The 21,049-nt window shown below is 38.3% G+C and overlaps 1 long non-coding RNA gene across 2 annotated transcripts; it reads left to right on the top strand.

The window, feature by feature from the left end:
* Positions 1-770: 770 nt before the first annotated feature.
* LOC111929169 (uncharacterized) lies at positions 771-3,975 on the top strand. 2 transcript variants are annotated; one of them, XR_002864546.2, is made up of 5 exons: positions 771-948; positions 1,195-1,390; positions 1,962-2,042; positions 2,434-2,545; positions 3,689-3,975. It is a non-coding gene; the product is annotated as an uncharacterized LOC111929169 (long non-coding RNA). The 2 variants fall into 2 exon arrangements; XR_002864547.2 differs by lacking the exon at positions 2,434-2,545.
* The last annotated feature ends 17,074 nt before the right edge of the window (positions 3,976-21,049 follow it).

Below are 21,049 nucleotides of genomic sequence, written 5' to 3'. Positions count from 1 at the left end.
GAAAGGAAATGGTTTTATTCTGCATTTATTCAGCATCTGAACCTATAAATTGCAGGTAAACAATATAATTCTGCTCTTTTTTTTTCTCACATATCTCTTGAAGTATATATTTAAATTGCTAGAACAAAATTTACTTCTATTTCAAGCCTGCTTTTGTATTCTGTACTTACTCTATTAATTTTCTGCTTTAAGGTATTTTAAATGTATTTTAAAATTAGACAAAAGACAGTGACTATGAACCCTCAAACCAATTTGAGCTTGTATAATGAGCATAAATCATTCTAATAGAGCAATTTTAAATCAATTATGACACCATTATTTTGGAGCTCATTACGGATTTTATAAATAAACCAGTAACCTTTCATCATTATACCATGTAGATGGCTAGACTTCATTGTGTAGTGGGTGTCATCTTGCATCCTCGAGGCTGTACAGTTATTTCCTAAGTTATTACAGTATTTGGCAACCCTGTGAAGTGCAAGGCAGAATAGCACCATGGACAGCGTGAATCATTTCTCTCAAATCACAGGGAACAAGGAAGTCTTTCCGCCGCTCTCTGTTGTCTTCCTCCCTAATTATGAGACACTCATTTCTTTATATTACACTTTTCTGCTTCCCAGTTAGATTTTTTTCCATCATCTGGAGCTTGAGTCTGTGTAGGACATTCCAGCTAAAGACTCAGTTGTCTCATTTCAACTGTTTGTTTTTAGAGCATTAAATTTGTGCTACATTGAAGTCAGCACCTTGCACTGAAAAATGAACCTAGTGAGTGTCAGAGCTTTCCTGAGGGTGTAGATGAGGTGGATAAAGTGGTGGAGATCCAGTTCAGTGTCTTAATATAAATCAGAAGCAGAGGTTAAAACCGAATACCCCAGTCCCAGGCCAGTACTGCACTAATCTTCATCCCCTCACAGCTGTGCTTGCAGGAAAAAAGAAATCATTTAACAGGTAAATTTCCATATGATTACAGTAATATTCTTCAAATGCCTTTTGTATCTTGGTCTGAAAAAAATCAAGTTTTCTACCTCTTTGGACCATCCCCATTCATGTAAAAGTGTTGACCTTGAAAACAGTTATTCAGATAGCCAGTTAATTATTGAAATAAATTGCTTTTATAAACAAATATGTGGGCTCAGGCTGCCAAAGGAAATGGGAGTGTCACTGACATGAGGATGATGATGCATTTCTGAGCAGATATCCCAAGGCAAGGACAGGTTAGAAATGAGGAGACAGAGCATGTGGAACTGAGATCCTCCCTGCCAGAAAAAGAAAGCGAGGTTGTACAGGGGGAAATTTACTCCAGTGGCCCCTCTTGAGGTGTGGTGACCCTGCCATACTCTCCACCTCATCTTATCTACCCAGCATGTAATCACAGAGCTGCTCAAAGCAGGTTATTATTAAATATATGTATATTATATTTAAAATATATACAAAAATATATAAATTATAATTTATAATAATATACTATAATATAGTATATATACTATATTATACTATACTATAATAATAATAATATACTATATAATAATAATAATAATATACTATAATAATATACTATAATATAATATACTATAATATACTATAATATAATATACTATATAATATAATATAATATAATATAATATAATATAATATAATATATAATATAATATATATTATAAATATAATATATATAATATAATATATAATATAATATAATATAATATAATATAATATAATATAATATAATATAATATAATATAATATAATATAATATAATATAATATAATATAATATAATATAATATAATATAATATATGTTATATAATATAATATAATAATACATTTAAATATATATAAATATAATTATATTATTAAAGCAGGAGAAACACAGCAGCCAGGAGCTGCGAAAATGACAGCACCACATTCCCTGACCTCTGCAGTGCTTGTCTGAAGCTGTCTGTACCTGTGCTGTTAAACAGGAACCTGCCTCTGTCCTTGAAACCCAGTGGTGTCTCAGCATGGCTGAACTGTCTTCCCTCCTTGGAAAAGAGCGTTGCCTGGTATGTACAGAGTGCCAATAAATATCTGCAGCCTTGCTGTCCTGCAATTCGTCTTTGGGAGAGCACTTGCAGGCCAAAGTCCTGCCAGGGAGCACACAGGTAATTAAGCATTAGGAGCCACCTTGGAGTGGTTTTGAAGGCAGCCCCCTGGCCCTCGTTCCTTCACCACTGTGAGTGAGTGACTTAAAATCTCCAGAGGACCAGCACAGGTCTGCAGCATAAATCACAAATGAGCTGGAGGGCTACATCTGTCCCCTTGTCAACAACTGACAGACAGCAACCAGAAAGAAGTGGTGGTTTATAGAAATGACAGGGAGAAAGGAAAGCACAGAACAAAGGAGCCTGGGCTGGAGGTCCCTGGGAAGCTCTCAGCTCACCAACATTTCCACAGAGGATTGCTGCTGGACTGGTAAAAGGCCAGGCTTTCAACACCACCTTGACACAGCATTGCTGACACTTTAAGACAAGAGGGCCTTCTTTTACACCTCTCTTTGGATTTCCAGGTGGGCACAATAAGAAATCAGGTCTGCATTTGTCTGTGTTTGCAAGCAGGCAGGCAGAGTCAGCTCCAGCTCAGGAACCACGTGCCGGTGTGGTGCAGCTGCTGGGGGATGTGGCACATTGACTCTGCCCTGTGCCTGTCTTTGGGAAATCTTCCTCTTCAGAGCAGTCTAAATCAGGTGTAGAAAGCCCATAAGAGAGGAATTTTGCACTCATAAGTACCAGGTGCTTGCCAAAGTACTGTGGTACTGAGTACCCATGGTGAGGCCATGGTAATCTGTGGAAGGAATTAAGTGATGGGCTGATGGAGCAGGTAGGAGACTTCAACTTTATAAAGGGAAGCTGTTATGAAACAGTCTCCAACAACACAGACTGCTTCAAACCAAGATAAGAAACCTAGAAATTTCTACTTTCCATGGCTACCAAATCACAAAAATTTAAAAATAAAACCACAATAAAAAAGGAGGGTGTGCAACGTGAGCTGAGCTACATACGTGATGGGGGTGAAGTAAAGATGACCCATCTGTAATGATTTCCATGACTTGGCATAAGCCTGGTGTCCCCTCTGCTCACTCTCCTGCCATTAAAGCTTTTCTAGTACAAGGCCCAGTATCATGAGATGTTGTTAATCTCCAGGAAAATGGAGTAAAAGTAGCCCTGGTGAAACTCTTGGTCAGTCTAGGACTGGGAGGGCAAGTGAGCTTTTTAGTGAGGGTTGAGCTAAATGGCTGGGCTATGTGAATATTTAAGAAAATGTGTTGGAGTCAGTTAAATCCAATCCATTAAATATAAGCAAAAGTGCTGCATAGGCTGAGCTGATCAAATGTCCAGGTATGGAAAGAGAGGGACTGCTGCTCAAGGAATATTTTAATAAGGAAGTATCTGGAGACAATGAATGGCTATTTGAGCACAGATTGGTCATACTACTACCTCCAAAGTAATTTCCATCCATAAGGCAGAACTCAGGAGAATTTAGGATTCCTGACTGTGTCTACATCTACCCTCTTTACCAAATGGCACACACTCTACAGGGACTTGAATTCCAGTGGATTTTTCAAAAGATTTCTCTAAATAAATAAAAATACTATTGTTCCCACATCAGTTCAACCAGAAGCCTACTAACTCCTATTGTCTTTTGTCTGAAGGATTTCTCTTCTGTGACTGGTGAAGAGTGGAATGGAAAACTTCAAGCCAAAAATGTGCTGAAGGCTGATCTCCATCTTCATATTTATACCTTAATATAAGAACCTTTCATTATTGGCTTCCCTTTCTGTTTAGATTTAATAGGAATGTTTCAATTAGGTTCCAGAAGTGAATGAAATATTTGAATCATCAAGAGTGTAAGGATGCAGTGTGGAAGGGTGGAAGGGAATATGTTTGTCCCTCCCTTTCCCTCAGTGCAGAGATGTGTTTGATGTGCCCCAGATGTGTTTGATGTGCCTCAGATGTGTTTGATGTTCTAATACCACACTCCAGCCCTTTACAGCTCTTCTGTGTTAAGTGTTCAGCCTCGTGGTGAAGGAGAGAGCACAATTTATGCTGAGTGCTCCAGCTCTCTGCTGTGCCTTACACTCTCAGAAATTTTCAGACAATTTCAGAAGAATTATGACACAAAAGGCATGAAATTGGAAACAAAAAGCCACAGCTAAATTGTTTGTAAAGTCACTGCTATGGAGATATAGATCCAAATCTTCTGAAGGCATGAACTGATGGAACTCTTTGTCTTCAGTGGAGCAATAATCTCACTGGCTCACAGCAAATTATCCTCTCCTCATTTGAAAGGCGGTGCAGCAGCATAATCAAGGCAGCCAAGGCTGCCTAAAACCTGGGATTCTTCTTCAAAGGTGAAGTCAGAGAGCTTCTGAATGCAGCTGCATGTGGGGTACCCTGAACTCCCTGACAAAACTATTTGAGCCATCTACAGCTCAGCATGGGGTGTAAAGAAAGCAGCTAGGACTGAATTCATTAAGTGTAGAAAGGAAAATTTTTAGATTTTTTTCTTTTAAAAATATTATTCACAGCTCCTTAGTGAGTTCCTAAGAGAAAAAGCATTTTGAGGTATTATATTTCTTCATCTTTATCTCCTCCTCCTTCTCCTTTTATGTACATAGCAGGGTTTGGCTCTGAGGTACAATGTCAAATGAATTTTAGTGCTTTGTAACCAAAGACAGGAGAAGGAAGTTTTTTCCTCAGCCTTCTGCTATACTTTAAACCATCTCCAACTGCCCCATTTCTTTCTAAGACTTACTAATCGGAAAAAAGAAGCATTTCTGTATTTGAAGTACACTTAAAATGGGATGTTTCAATAGCACAAAGGCACACCTCACCTGGAGTCTGACTTCAAAATGTCCAGAGCCTCCTGTGAGTGCATCAGGCTCAATGGCCATGTGGAGACATCCAGTGTGGTTTGCATTATAGATTTGACAGTTGTTTTACTCCAATTCCTTGAAACCACTTTTAATGAAGGTTTTTTTGGCAGTTCATTAAGCATTACTGCCACAGAATGATTGCTAGTTATTTGTTGGGTGCAGTAGAAATTTCTTTACCTAAAGATCAGGGGTGGGATCATCGCTGTCCCCTGCATTCAGCTCGAAGGAGGGATTGGTTTTAATGGTAACAGCTGGGGTTGTTGGATCCCATCTCCTTCTTATTTCCTTCAGGAGAGAAGCATCCAATGAAAAAAGTTCCTTTTTGAGGGAAAAACCCCCATCCTGAATTAATTTATTTGATATCACTGTAATTTTAAACAAGCTCAGAAATATGATCAGCTCTGACCTGGTGCTTCTTCCTCTGGCAATTTCCCCTGGTCCATGGGTCATGAGGCAGTGACATTTATATCCAGAGCTGGGACATCCAAGGCTCATCCCTAACACTTGTCCAGAGAAAGAAGCACCCAAGCCAAGATCCTACTCCTCTGTTATGTGACACTGATTTTTTTTCCTACATCTTCTAGACTTACCTTCTACACAGAAATCCACACCTCCTTGGGGTGAGGATTTTATGCAAGCAAGAGAAACCCACTTTCCTTGAGCCTGGAAACACAGAAGAGTTGAAGCCACATTAGTAAGGATTTAAAAGCAGTCTTTTCAGAGATTTACTTAAAATTCTGAGAGATTTGTACTCAATACTTTTTTATTTTTTGGTCACATTTAAACTGTGACAGCTATGTCAAAGCCAACATGAAGAACTCAGTGCAGATGGCCTTCACATCTGTGAGTGGAGTGGAAAAATATCCACCAAAGGCAGACATTTAATTAGGGCAAATGGTGGGATTATTATTTTGCTGCTCTGCAGACTCCCAGTACAATGACTTTGGCACTGACTGTGATCATTGTGAGGAGAGAGATCTAAAGGAATTGTGGGGAATGTGTCTGAGCTCAAAATAACCCAAAATTAAAATTAAAGTAAGGAAAAACTGACAGCCTTCTCTGTGGAGTTTTTTATCACAAAATTTTAAAGTGTCAAAGAAATGAAGACAAAATAGGTGTATAATTTCAAAATGTACTTCACATTGTTCACATATTGTTCTCCTTTAATAAGATGTGTATAATATTCAATTCCAGGCACAGAGGCAGTCTATCAGCATAACAGTAAAAGAGAAAAAAAAACCCAACCTCTGAAGGAAATCTTTATTAAAAATTATTTAAAATAGACAAATATGCTATAAGTAACAGACTAATATAGAAATCACCTGAAATAATGATTTAGTTTGCTACTCCTATTGAGTGGACCAAACCCATGTTGTGAGTAGAATATTGGTACTGGAATCATGCTGGCCAAAAACAGGCAGGTGTTATATAACAGTATAAAGAGGCAATTCCCATTTACAGCCTAGATGGGAAAGAAGAAAATTAAAAATTCACTGGCAAATCCAGGAGAAGAACTCAAATTTCACAAATTTCAGAGAAAAACTCACATTGCCCAGACACTATAAATCTTTGTTGTGTGTTTACCTTGCTAGAGCTTCTCATAAAAATTCAGCTCACAAAGACAGTTATTCCCTTCCTTTTAGCTGTCCCTTTATGTTTATCCCTTCATTAAGTGGTATGCACTTAATTCCATTATTTTCTGTGTTTTCTAAAAAAACCACTCTGATAATCTTTATATCCATTTAAGCTTTTGTGGGGAAGGAATGCACTTTGTCAATGCAGCAACCTCATGGGCAGCAGCCTTTGAAAGGTATTTATTAGCAACCTCTTTCTCTGGCTTCATCCTTCATTTGCTTCTTACTGCATGAAAAGCTGCATTATATCGAGCATTTCCTCAGTGTAAAGTCTCACATGCCAAGGATAATTATAACACACCCATTAATGCAATCTACTCCTCAGCATATCTTTTTCTTTTCTTCCCTCTTCTCTTTGATTTTCCTCTTTGCTGCTGTTTGACCTCCCACAAAGGCTTTACCCAGGGCAGCCTGGATGTCAAATGAAGATAATTTAAATACAGTGAAATCAAAACCCTGCTTTTAAGAGTTGATTGTGGGGGCAGAAGAGGGGGGGAAAGAAAGTTTACCTGCTTAAGTTAATTGAGTCACTGAGCTGTGCAAATGAGTGCAGTGATGTAAAATGCTGGCTGGACAGCAGACAGATAAAACTACTGCTCAATCACTCAGTGCCTCAGATTAGATCTTAAACCAGTTTGAAAACAGGACTTTGGCCATTTTCTCACTGAATTTCCCACGGGCAAAATTTCCTATTAAAGCTTTAAAAATAAAATGAGGGGAAGGCAAGGAAGGTGTGTGTTTTTGGGTTAGATGACAAAGAGAAAGAAGTGGGGGAGAAGAAAGCTGTGAACACATAAATGGGGCAGGAGCAGCAAGCAGTGCTGCATTGCAGGCAATCTAGGAACCTCTTGCTTTCTGATTTCTGGCCTGGTGCAGACTGATTATATTCAGTCATTCAAACTCCTTCACTTCTGTATCAGGTGGATCCAGTGCAGACAACTTTAACCCACAGTCATTCACAACAATTATTTTCTGTAGATCACACATACAGAATTTTTCTTTTTATAGTGATGCATCCTGTTTCACTATTTTAAATGAAGGAAAGCTAAATATTAAAATGAAAGGGCTAGGAAGAAAAGAAAATTTAAAATTTCTTTTGCAGTTTTAAGAGGTTTTATAGATGTAGGGTGATTTACTGCAGCCCTTAGTCTACTTCTGTCTTGTATTATAATATCCTGGCAGATGTGCTTAGCAGAATATACACAGGAGTTTTAACAAGTGAGCATTGAAGATTTTACTACCAAAAAAATGAGACCATCAATTCAGAAGGATCAAGGACGAAAATTTAGAATGAAATGGAAAAGAGGAAGGAAAATATGAGCTTGTCTGTGTGGATTAGTTCTTTAATCTTGCACCATCTGCTTTGTTGGTTTCCTTATGTCTGTATTAGAGCCTGCAACTTGTAGCATGACAATGACTGGCAATCGTAGTGTTAAATACCTTTCTGATGTTGCAGTTACAATTTCTACTGACATGTAAATTAAACAGCACAAACTCAGGTCTATGAATGCCATAAGTCTTTAAAAATAATTTTAAGCAATTATAAAAAGGTGTATCTTATAGCAGCTCTTTCTGTAGCTGTCCTTTGCTTACTCAAATTGTGCTAATTCTTAAATCATTCTAACAGTCTCCATGCCTCTTTTGCATCGGACTTTAGTCAAGCTTTCACTTTCCTGAGGTGTGGCCTAACACTGAATTTAAAGAGGATGCAGAGTGGCTAATTCTCTGTAGGAGTTATATTTTTTTGAAAAGACAATATATAGCACATTGTACTCAACCAGAGATGGAAATGAGAATTGCAAAAGCATCAAGAGCTGGTAGTCAGTGAGAGATGTGTAACTAACTCCTTTAAATTTTTGTCTTCTTTGCTTTAATCCAATTTTATTTCACAATTTGCAACACAAAACTGATGTTCCCAGTAAGATTATTCAAGTGTTCTGTAGCCAGAGATACTCAGTGATGCCTTCATGAAAATTTTCATACCTGAAAATTGTCCAGGAGCATTCAGTTCCTCAGGGCCTAAGAAGTGCTACTCAGGGTAATTTGCTTTCAGTGGTGGATTTGGTGACAGTTGCTTATTCATAAAGAAAATCAAGCTGGAAGTCACAGTGCTGTTCCAAAGCCATCTCCATACAAAGCAGATCAAAAAACATTCAGGTTGTCATGTGAATTTATCAAGGCTAAAGTAAAGAGAGATTTGTGTTATGTCTTTATAATTCCTCCCTTCTGTTCTCTGAAACTGAAACGAAAGGGGTGTGAAGGAGGAGCCTTTTCCCATTGTTCTTGCCAGGCTCCCTTTAGCAGGGTCCCACTGGGATCCAGGAGTGTGAAGATCTCTCAGGGAGGAGTTTCCATGCAGGGTGCCCAAGATGCTGACCAAGATCCCTGTGAGCACACACAGGTCCCTGGCAGAGTCCCTCCTGCTCTCCAGGAGTGGCAGGATGAGGCACAGGAGGAAGAGAGAGGAGCTAGAGCAGTGTGGGCAGAGCTGGGACAAAGCTGATGGCTTCTCCTTCACTACTCAGGGCCAATTAGGGCTCTTGGTGGTGCAGTGAAATCAGAGGACTCTTTAAAAACACCCCAAGCAGCCCTTGGAATCAGATAGAGGATGTCCATTTTATCTCACATCTTCTTGATCCCTAGGGAAGGAATTCTGTAGCTCATTTTTTATCAATAGAGAACTTTTCCTGTCTCTTTTTCCTCACCCTGTTTCTGTGCATGGGAGAAGTTTTGGTAAACATCTATAAATGCAGCTCCAGAGTGAATCCAGGCCAGGCACTCCTCACTTGCACTCAGCAAGGGGTTCCATCATGCAATCTCCAAAGCAAACACTGCCACAAAATGCTGCTAAACCCTTGCATAGATCAGGCTGAAGCTCACTTCATTTGCATGGGTGAGGACCCTTACAACTAGCAATTTTTGTTGGCATAAATCCTAATTCCAAAAATACTGTTATTTCCAGAGCTACCAGAGCAGTGTGATAACGTGAGTGGTATTCTTGGCTTGTTGACAGAGGTGTTGTTCCTTTACTAGAAATGTAATAAATGTGTTTATTTACATGAAGATCAGCATCAATGGGAGAAAAGATGCAGAAATGGCTTTAAACAGCCAAGAGGGCGTTCCAGCAGTGAATGCTCTCCAATAAAGGACTACCCTTTATCAGCCATGGAAAGAGCAGAATCAGGGAGCAATGAACCAAGAAATGAGGCAATCTGTGAAAGAAACCTGGAGGAAGCATCACAAAGAGATGCTGGGCATTTCTATCAGCTCAGGGAAAAACAAACTCGTGACCCTCTTGGGAAGAGATTTCTGCTTTTTCATACCAACACCTATCCCAGCATCACAGAGCAGCCATGTGGGAAATCAGATTTCAGATTTCTCTCAGGGCTCTTTGTGTGGTATTCAATGGGTGTTGAGAAAACTGGGAACAATTAATCTGCTGAGAAAAATTTAAGACATCTTCCTTCTCATTCTTCTCCTCTCATATCAAAACACACTTTCAAGGTTTTCCAACAAAATCTTAGCACCAGGTTTTATTTTAATAGAACAGTGATTGAATTTAGATTGAAGGTAGCTGACACAATAAATATGCCCAGGAAGCCCTTAAAAAGAAAAAAAAAATAAAAAAAAGAGAGATGGAGTTAAAGAAATTAGACCCTGAAGATTTTGTTATAGTGTTCATCACTTCAATGTTCTTAAATTTGATGATTACTAAGTACAGGAGCTGGCCAGAGAATCCACTGTATATTCATTTTGTGAAAGCTGGTAATAGAGAGTTCTATCAAAAAATAAGGCAAGGAATTGTCATGAATTGTGTCTCAAGTGCTATATAAAGTAATGGGAACAACAAATGCTTTTGTAAAGTACTGCTTCTGGAGGAGGAATTAATAAAAAAAAAATTAAAAAAACAAACAAACAAAAAAAAAACCTGAAAACTATTTCAAACCTTGTCCATAGAAATATTTCCATAGAGGGAGAAAGAATTCCATTTTCTTTTGCAAAATTTTTATTGCTGTCTTCCATGCACTGTAAATTCCACTGGAAAAAAGAAATTTTGCAGACACATTGGACTCCTCAATATAAATCTTTGATGTGAGAACTGAGATCATCTGCATATATAACTACACATCTTTATTTAGATGTCATTTAGTAAAAAGAATAAAAAAGTACTTTGGCTGACTTCTTGGACTAATGTAGTGAGTAGCAACTGCAGCAAACAGGGCTGAATTGCAACAGTGTATAAATGAATGAGAGAAGTGGATGAATCCAATCAAAACAGAATGAGGTTAATTCAGATAAATTTGGAGTATTTTGCTTGTGAGAGAAAATTTTTGAGTCATTAAGGAAAAGATTTGCTATAAAATTATAAAGACTCTACAGCATTTTAACTGCATTTATAATGACTAACAAGGACAGATGACTAAGGCTAGAATAAGAACCAACTCCTCTGGAGTCCTTAAATGTCTTCCTGAAAGAATTATTCTATCTATTTCAAGAATGGATGAACAAATCTCACTGCACTGGAAAGGGGAACTGCAAGAGAGCTGGTTCTCATTACTTAATCTTGGGAAAAAACCTGAGAATTCCTCAGTGCTGTGTGACAGAGAGAATTTGTCATTGCTGGGATGCACAAAATACACAGCAACACCACGTGCCCCAGAACGTGAGGGAGGGATTATTCACCTGTGTGGATGCACCACAAATGGGATCTTTCCTGTTCAAATTCACCTGCAAACAATTTTCCTTACTACAATAAGGCATTGCTGTCCTCTGAGTGGTGGTAATTTCTTGCTGCTGTCTTAAACCCTCTGAAGAGGTGAGGGGATACAACATAGCCAAGAAATGGCAGTAAATTTCATTTGTGATGGAAGATGGTCCCAATCATGGGACTTTCCTTCTTTTGTCCACATGAAAAGTCCATAGAGTGGCTCAAATAAGCCAGAAGTTCAATTTGTCTCTGAGAACATGAGAAACATGTTTCTGCAAGAGCAGAGTGCTGGTCCAGGACTGTGCAATATGACAGACTCTTCAAGGTGGTCTGCTCTCTTCTCACATGTCCTTCTCCAGCTTGTTGGTGATGTTAGAAGCTACATCCAAACCCATTTCATCCAGCCTCTGTTCACAGGTCTTTCCTGAACCTAAAAAGACTGTTATCACAACTTTCTGCAGCAAAAAATAATTTAGAAGTTCACTACCTGCTGAGTCAAGAAGTCCTAAAATCGATATCTTACTGATTTTACTGAAAGCCTGTTTGTCTTCCTTCACATTGCCCAGAAACAGGGACTTTTGCTCATACCCTAAATGCTTCTCCACTTCTGAAGTCACCTTCATTTCTAATGGACATAGCAGCAGCTGTGTCTTTATTCTTGTCTCAAAATGATGATGTTTAGGAAGGTACCAGTGGCAGGTGACAGCCTTTCGTGTGTCACTCCTCAGAGGCTGCAGGATGACACATTTCACTGACACAACAATCTGCCAACATCTGTATTAAAGCCACATGTGCATTCCCAAAAACTGGGAACCAAGGTGAGACACCAAGGTGTGCTCCTGCTCTGCCTGAGGACTCATCACCTCCCAAGAGGAGCAGCAAGAGGAATTTTGGGTAGGAAGTTTCTTTTGGTGCTGAACCCTCTCCTGAAACCAACTGTGAAGCTGCCAAAATTCTTAACCTAAAATGTTACTGTGCTCTGAGCCTCATTTTCTGCTGTCTGATTTGGTAACTATCTGACTTTCAGAAGAATTTTGCACTCTAAATCATGGTTTGAGATGAGATAAAAGAAATACTATGCTTTAAGTTTCCAAAGTGCTAATAAACTTCAAAACTCTGTTCCTTAAATTAGACTTCCCAAATAATCAATTATATTTTCATCTATTAGTGCTTTAGATTTGTGATAGAAAAATGGCCCATTGCTTATTTCTTGGGGAAGTCACAAAGGTTTCTTCATGTTTTTCATGAGAAACACAGATGTAAGATAGCTGAAAAAACATGAAAAGTCTAGTGAGTAATTAGTAGTTTTGCCTTCAAGGCCAAGCAGGCAGAAAATTCACTTAAACAACGAAGGAGAAGGCATCTGGAGCAACCACTTTCTACTTTGCACCTTCAAAGGGCCAGGGATTCTTTAGGAAAGAAAACAAACTCAGAAACCCAAACAGAATTAGCGTGTGTTCATACTGAAGGGCTCCTTCATAATGCAGTTTCTAATTTCAAATGATTGATTTAGCAATAGAGCCACTGTGAGATTCGTTGACAGAACCATTTGCTTTTTGAAGCCACAATTCCATCAAAATGGAAATTATTTTAAAAAATTAGTTCTCCTTCGACTTTTTGGGTTGGAGGGAATAGAGAAATACACTTAATCCCATTTTTACTTTTTCAAAGTCGAACTTTTATATGATTTTTGTTTCTATCACGTGTGACATCAGAAACCTCTATTCCCAGCAATATACAAGTGACAAAACTGATGGAACAAAAAATATACTTTCACAACAAAATTTAATAATTATAGGCTATATCATGATTACATTTTAAAACCTGGTGCAGTTCCAATTTTATATCCTTTACATTATCTTTTATCTTCTCTACGTAGATATGTTTCTATATATAAATGAGACGGGAAAAGGGACTAATTACAAAGCTCAAGGTGTTCTTTGTTTTGTTGTTTGTTTAGTTTTTAATTCCATCACGTGGCACTAGACATGTTAAATTATTTGGAGATGTCACCCAGGGCACTCTGTTTCAAATGTTTGGTAAACATTATCATGACCAGCCTAAGGCCATGGGCAGGGACAGCTTTTACTTCCCCAGGTTGTTCCAAGCCCCATCCAACCTGGCCTTGGACACTTCCAGGGATGGAGCAATCCCTCATTAGCTGACAGCCCAAATATTCAACACTTTTATTCAGTCAGTTTATTCTTCCCAGGACTCTTTACATATATTCATTATATAAAGCATATTTTTTTGTGTGTGTAAAATGTCAGAATATAGAAAATACACCACCTTTCATACAGGGGATTCCATGCTTTCACTTTATTTATGTTCAACACCATTCTCACAGCAACTGCTGCTCTCTGCAGGACATGGGAATTGTCAGGATGGCAGCAAAAGCAGCTTCACTGCTGATAATGCTGTTGTGGTGGGCTGTTCACTGCTGTCAGTGCTAATCTCATTTCACAGAAAATAAGCAAAATCTTGCCTAGTGCTAAAGATTCAATCATATTTATCACCTACAAAACACAGCCCTAACATTTATCCCTAAAATGTGTGAGCACATTGTCACAAAACTACAGCCACAGGGACAATGCAAGGTTTAGATATGTAAGGTTTGTTTCTGCTCCTTCCTTATAGAACACTCAAAACAACAATACAAAACAATGGCAAGTCTCATCTGTGTAAAAATATTTATGCAATTATGTCTGTTAGTTGTTTCATTACATCCACCATTATCAAACTTCATTATTTTCTTTGTGTTGTCTGGTAGACATAAATCATTTTGCAAGAGATTTTGTAAATTAAATATGCAAATATACTTCACTTGAAAGAAAGGCAGCAACCTTTAACTACTTGGTTACAGCCTTTGACACTCTTTAGAAATGAGTGATACTAACTGCTCTAATATCTATAAATGTGTCCTTATCTCTTTCTTTAATATTCATAGTATTTAATCTCATTCATCTGTCTCATCTCTATTCTGCATAGATCACACATTTTAATGATAATACACCATGAATCATCTGTGGTGGTCTCCCCTTTTCTACTTTCCCCCAGGACCTTTCACTGACCCCATTTCTGCTTCTGAGAAAACTGATTTACATGTGGAGCAACTGCTGACCCCACTGGAGTCCAGGCTTTTAACACAGCCCAAGTGCTGCTTTATCTTCATATCTGGGGCAGTAATTTCAAGCATAGGCTTCACAAACAGCTGGCTCATCTCTGCAGGGCAGACAGCTGGAAATGGAAACCATTAGTGCTGAGGGGGGAAAGATAAGCTATTCACATGCAGATAAAAGCCCTTGCAATTTCAGCTCCTTGACTAAGACTCTCACCTAGCCTTGACCTTTCCTCCTGGAGGATCAATCCCATTTGGGTAACAAAGGAACCAACAGAAACCCTTAATGCCAAATTTAACAATTCAGATGTTCTTGATTTATTTAAATTAGTGAACATTTCTTCAAAGACCCTTCCTTGCCCTATGAATTTCAGTGAGTTACAGCCAGCAGCCAGAATAAGAACCAAGTCCTTTGATTGGAGTTTGGGGGTTTTCTTGCATTAAATCTCAGAGACCAGAAGAACATTTCATGACACCTGCAGAGGATGTACAGAGCCTAACAGAAGCAAATCAAAGATTCCAAGGTTTTAATTGTCAAAAATAAACATCTTATAAAAGAAAAAGGAGATAAATGCACTAAAAGATGAGGGTAGCCTATGGAATTTATGTTCACTTTTACCATCACATACACAAGTGGTACTGCACTTTTTTAGTTTACCAATCCCAGCTTATCAGCAGAGCAGTTTAGGCACCATGCCCCATTCTAGGTCTCTTTCCTCAGTGTTCAATCTTTCTTCCTCTCAGGCAACACTTCAGGTTCCTGGATGAATCAATTTGCCAGGCTATAAATATGTGAGTGGTCTACTAGGTAGGATGGCTCCCAGCTGAAAACACAAAGGAGTAAAGAGAGAAGGAAATGAGCACAAGAGGTGAACTGAACAATAAGGAACATTTTAGACTTGTCAGGAGTGGGGGAAGATATGCTTTTCTTTGTTCATAAAAGAAAAGGAAATACTATTTTTATTTGCCTTGCAGTGATGGCACAAAAATTACTCTTTTTTAATTTCTTCACTCTCCTTCTGCTTTGCTTACACTTAATTACAGTAACATCTTCTACTGAAAGCAGGCTGTCATCCAAAAATTAAAAATGGCCATTGAGTATCATAATTTGCACTGTTTAAAAAAGAGATTCTCTGGGAATAACTCTCTCAAATATGTTGCATGTGAAAGTCTGAATAAAAGGCCCAGAACTAGATGTGTGGATGTGCACAAACAGAAATAAACTTACACAGCCCAGCATACGTGTACCCACTATCTAACCAGTGTCTCTAATGTTTTTCTTCAGGTGGTTTGCACAAAAGATTCTCAAAGTGGACTTGATGCCTCCAAAGAATCTTGAATGGCTTCATGTCTTTATGATTCAATTTTATTTCCCCTATTACTGGTAAAGAAATAACATTGTCTTAGGTGGAATAGCGAGACTGATACTTTGGGCTCAAAACACACGCAGGTGCTTAGGAACACGGTTCAGTGGTGGACCTGGCAGTGTTAGTAATGCTTGGACTGGCTGGTCTTAGAGCTCTTTTCCAGCTTTAATGATTCTGAGTTTCTCCAGACACGGATTGGAGTAGGGGCAGTTTTGGGGATATCCATTCCTCCAACACCACCCCCATTTATGCTGTGCCCTCTGAATTCAGATACTCTTTGATGTGGCAGTTTCCAACAAATCTGTAAGAGCAGGAGAAAGGACCTCACAAACCAGGAGAGCAAAGCAGCATCACTGCTTCCATCCCACCAGGGAAGAGAGACATGCAGACAAGTGCTGGATGGAGGGAATGCAGCTCCCAACAATTCCTTCTTCCCCTTCTTTCCCCACTTTAACTGGGGGGCTGCAGGGCTCCTTGTTCTCAGGGTTCTCATTTCTCCTCTGCCTCATAAAGCACAATTCTGGCTAATATAAAACATCTAAGCACAGTTTCCAAGCTGGTGCTGGCCTTTGTAGCCCATCTGCTGTGGTGCCTTTTTCCCCCTGCTAATATTGGCTGGCCCAGCTACAAAGGTCAGTGAGCAAATGGAGGAGTTTTCCTTACCTCAGGCAGGAGAGCTCGTGCATTAAAATCCAGAGCACTGGGGTTCAGTGTCTGCTGTCTGGCAGCTCAGCCACGAGCACATCAGAGCACCTGAACCACTCCCTCTGCACAGATGGCTTTAAATAATTATATATTCCTGTCTTGAAAGTCCCAAGGCCAAAGCTTGTTCCTCTTAAACTCAGTCTCAAGGATCCTATTGATTTAAAGGGATTGGTTTTCAGCCATCAAACTAGAAATACATGCATTTACTGACAGGAAGAAATATAGGGTAGGATAGAAACAGGAAGGGGAAAGATCCAGGATTTCAGCCATTCAGTAATGTGTGCTGGATCCACATGCTTTGTTATTTGAATGTCAGAGAAATGTTGTTTATTCCTTAAAGTGCAAACCCCTTCAAGGTAAAGTCCAAGCGTGTCTATAACTGTAATTTCTCTTGACTGTAGGAAGCTTCTTCCCATTTCATTTTTTCAATAATAAAGAACTTGATTGCAGTATTAGACTTACAAGGCATGAATTTATTGGTTGTGTTCCAAAACCTTGTCTAGGTGTTTTAAACAGAAAGAATAAAACAGAGGTTTTTAAAATAAATTAAATAATTAAAATAAATAGAGATTAAATAAAAAATAGATTCAAGTGATATTTTTGAATACATACACAAAAATTTTGTATGTGGTTAAATGTATAGAAGGATTTTAATCCTGGGTTCAGTGAGACTGCTTGATTCAATAAATTCATGTAAGAATGATTTTGCAGAATCAGAGTCTCAGTCCGAATTCTGTGAGGCAAGGACTTGTCCTCACAATCCTTGTCTGTGTAGAGCCTAACAGTATTTGAGTATTATATAAATAATAATTCACCACAAAGATTACCTGACTCCTGTTAAAGATCCTGCTTGCTATTCAACGGGTAACTGACACTTATAGTGATGAATTTAAAACACTTGAGATAAAATCAATTTGCTACTTATAGAATTTTAAATTCCATTGCCCCTCAGAAAGGTCTGCCAAATTCTTGTAATACGGTCAACTGTGTGGATGAGGTTTGCTCCTGGAGAGGATTTCCATAAAGACTGATTTGGTCAGTAATATAATTTATAAATAACCTCTAATTTCAGTATACTTTGTTTGTGTAAGTATGCATTGCATATTTGGTATCAATGCTGAGGTGGGGAAGGATGGGCACAGTTAAAATGATGGAGCAAGTTAAAAAATTTTCATGCCTAGAGATTAAGGATATAGAAAACCAATTTCTGAACTGTGCTGAAATGCACAGTTCCTTTTTTTAATCATTCTTCTGATTTATACTCCAAGATTGAAGGTCTGAAGGAGTTGATCAGTCTGAGTTCAAAAGCAGTTGGAATATTTTGCTTTGTGTTTATCTTAGTCACGAGCTAGTTGATAAATCACAAATTTAGAGACAATCCTTAAATCTGATGTGGAAGCAGGTATGACAGGAAAAATGCATTTTGATTCTCTCTTAGGGCATCACTTTGGGTCAGTGTTTGAGCCACTCTCAGCCTTACAGTGACAGCTCTGCTTTGTATAGAGAAAAAGGTTTCTTCATTTAAAGTGTCCTAAATTTAGCCCAAGTTAAGGCTAAATATTGTTGAAACAGGAAAAAAAGTGCTGAGTAACACATGGCTGAAATATTTTGGTGACTAAGAGCGTAGATAACCTTCTTGTACAGACAATAGTGCCCACAGCTTGAGGATTTCACCCTAAGGAGCGTTGGGCTACAGTCCCACAGGGACAATTTGATAGAGGAGTTTGTCTTTCTCATTTTCTAGGAGCTATCCTATTTAATGAAATTTCTTTTCCTATTATAATTCATATTATTTGTTCTTAATTCAATTATTTTCTGTAAATATTTGCTCCCTTCAGTTTGACTGAATGTGGACATCATCCATTCTCTCTCCCTTGAGTCTTACAGGTCCAACATGCAGATATCTGAACCATAAATCATCCCCTCAAATTAACTCAGTAACACAATACAGGTGCTGAGAGACCTAAAGATAGAGCCAAAGTGATCATGTGTGATTACAGGCAATGCTCTGACACAAACCTTTCAAGTGTTGTACCAAGAAAGACAAGCTGGAAATAGGAGGATAATTAGGCTCTTTCTTTAGCATGAGCACATTTCTGCAGTGCTGGAGTAATTGCAGCCCTGCTGTGATGTGCAGAAACTTTCCCCGAAGGCAGAAAAAGGCTTTGGAAATTGTAGCCATTCAAGAGATCACTGGGTCTCTATTTCTGTTGAATTTTTAGGAATATAAGCAAATATAAGTTTTAGGCAAGCTTGCAAAAATTAATATCCTCTCTGAAATTTGCACATATTGCTCAGACTTATTTCCCCATCACAGATTTTTTTACAAGCAGTTGTATATTGTTAAGACTTATGGTTTGCACAATTATGGCATGCTAGGAACCACTAGGAGGTTTTTCCCAGAAAGTTACACAGGTATAAAACCAATCCCAGAGTCTCTGAAATTCATAAAATTCAGCTAGACTGAAGTATTTATATACTTCTCAGCTTTGGACATTGCTAGATGACTTCATTTCACACAACTTTAGGGAGCTAAACATTAGAAATAAAAGTTGCTCATTCAGAGTTTGCTCAGATGAGTATTCCTACAGGAGCAACTGTCTCTCCTCATTCATTACTGAGAGATTTAAGAATTTTTTGTGCAGAGAGGTTGTGGATGCTCCAATCTGGAAGTGTTCCAGACCAGCTTGGATGGAGCTCTGAGCAGCCTGGTCTAATGGAAGATGTCCCTGCCCATGGCAGGGGGTTGGAACCAGATGATCCTTAAGGTTCCCTTCCAACCCAAACCATTGTAGTATTCGATGATTCTAACATTCTCTTCTTATTAAAATAATGTCCCACAAATAAAAGCCCACAGGGTATGTGCTAAAACTCCACTAGTCAATACTGAAGCATTTCAGTGTCCTAAATGAAAGAAAAAAGGGGCAAACTGTAACACATTTAAACTCTGGTGTTTGCAGATGTCACAGGGAAAAACTGAAGAATACAGTTGTGTGTTAAAATTAATAATCTCAGTTTGATTTTTAAGACACTTGCTTTGATATAAGAAAAGCAATGGAGTCATAGTGATCTGAATTTCTTCAGATCAAAATTAGGACTTCATATATTTACTAAATGGTTCAAAAAGATTCCTTTTGGAAAAAAAAAACTAGTAGATAAAACAATAGTCTTGAAACAAGGCCCTGTAAATAAGCAAATGTGGCCTGTGTGTACAGATTAGTATAATTTTATGCTCCATTTCCAACATGGATATTACAATAATATTTCACACAAATTATAGGTCAATTTTCACAGAGATGCTGCCCTAAAGGTGCATGAAATTGCATTAGGAGAGGAAATTCACATCATACTTAGCAATTCCATTCAATCACAATTGAATGGAAAAGTAATGTTTTAGTAACCTCAAAGCTTTGAAAGTGATGGTGGGTTTCATGATGTAAAACTAATGTTCCACCAGAATGCACCAGCAGTAATTAAAATGGTTTGCATTGTTCCTCACTCTATGAAACTCTCTATGAATGCTAACACAGACACCTGCCTTACCAGGGCTTATGCAGTTTTGTTATATTTTAATTTTCCATGCCCAAACACTTCTTTCTATGCTATTCACCATGACCTTGTAGTTTTTTCTCATCAATATAAAATATAAAAACTTGAAGATAATTGCAGTTCATTCGTTTCTTGAGGTTTGGCTGTTGTAGCTGGGAAAAGAAATAAAAAATAAAAGCATGAAGAACAGGTCAGGCCAAATTCCCAGACTTCTGGCCCATGGATTGGCCAGTCAGTGCTGCTTCCAATGCCCAAATTCACCTGGCCAGAATCCTTGTGCTCCATACTTCTTATCCTCTGACTCCAGGATTCCAGATGGTTTTAATTAGTGAGAAACAGTCCCAAAGACTGAGATAGAATTAAGAGTGGATGACTTCTGGCTCAATTATTTTGATTTTTTTTTTAACCCAGAATACATATTTCTGGGCAGCTTATCTATACTGACACTTTTTATATTCCTTTTGTCAAGAAAACTTTCCTCCACAGTTTATTATTGTTTGGTAGGTGCCACAAAGAGCAGTTAGCACCTGATTCTTTCTCTGTGGTGGGTTTATCCTTATATTTGTCTGCTTACTATGTTCCAGCTGATCTCCAAAGGCCTGTTTAATTAAGGTCTGCATAATTAACAGGGCCAATGAATGAAGGGGAAATTCCTGGGCTTTTTGGCTCAATAGCTGATAGAATGTTTATCACTCTCTTTTTCATATGACTCAGTTTATCTAATAAAGATATAATATTTTTTAAAAAATTAAAATGTAAGGAGTTATCTTCTTGCATTCCTCAGAGGGCAATTCGAACATAATTCAGCTGTGACAATAGAAAAAGAGCAATTATACTCACCTACATGGTCTCATTGAAATGAGAGGTGTGATTTTGTTCAAAAAGTAATTGCCTGATGTAAATGGACTTCCCATTGTGTGGGTGAGTGCCACCCACACCCCTAATTCTGCATTTCAGAAAACTACTGGCATGCAAACCACAGGAAGTCTGACTAAGAGTTTTAATGTCCCCAGATAACATCCACATGAACATAGTTAATCATTGTTTAAATACTCT

This window comes from Cyanistes caeruleus, unplaced genomic scaffold (genome assembly GCF_971803275.1).
Source record: "Cyanistes caeruleus unplaced genomic scaffold, bCyaCae1.hap1.1 HAP1_SCAFFOLD_420, whole genome shotgun sequence".
NCBI lineage: Eukaryota > Metazoa > Chordata > Aves > Passeriformes > Paridae > Cyanistes > Cyanistes caeruleus.
Note: the sequence above shows the minus strand (reverse complement) of the source record. Positions and strands in the feature narration are given on the sequence as shown.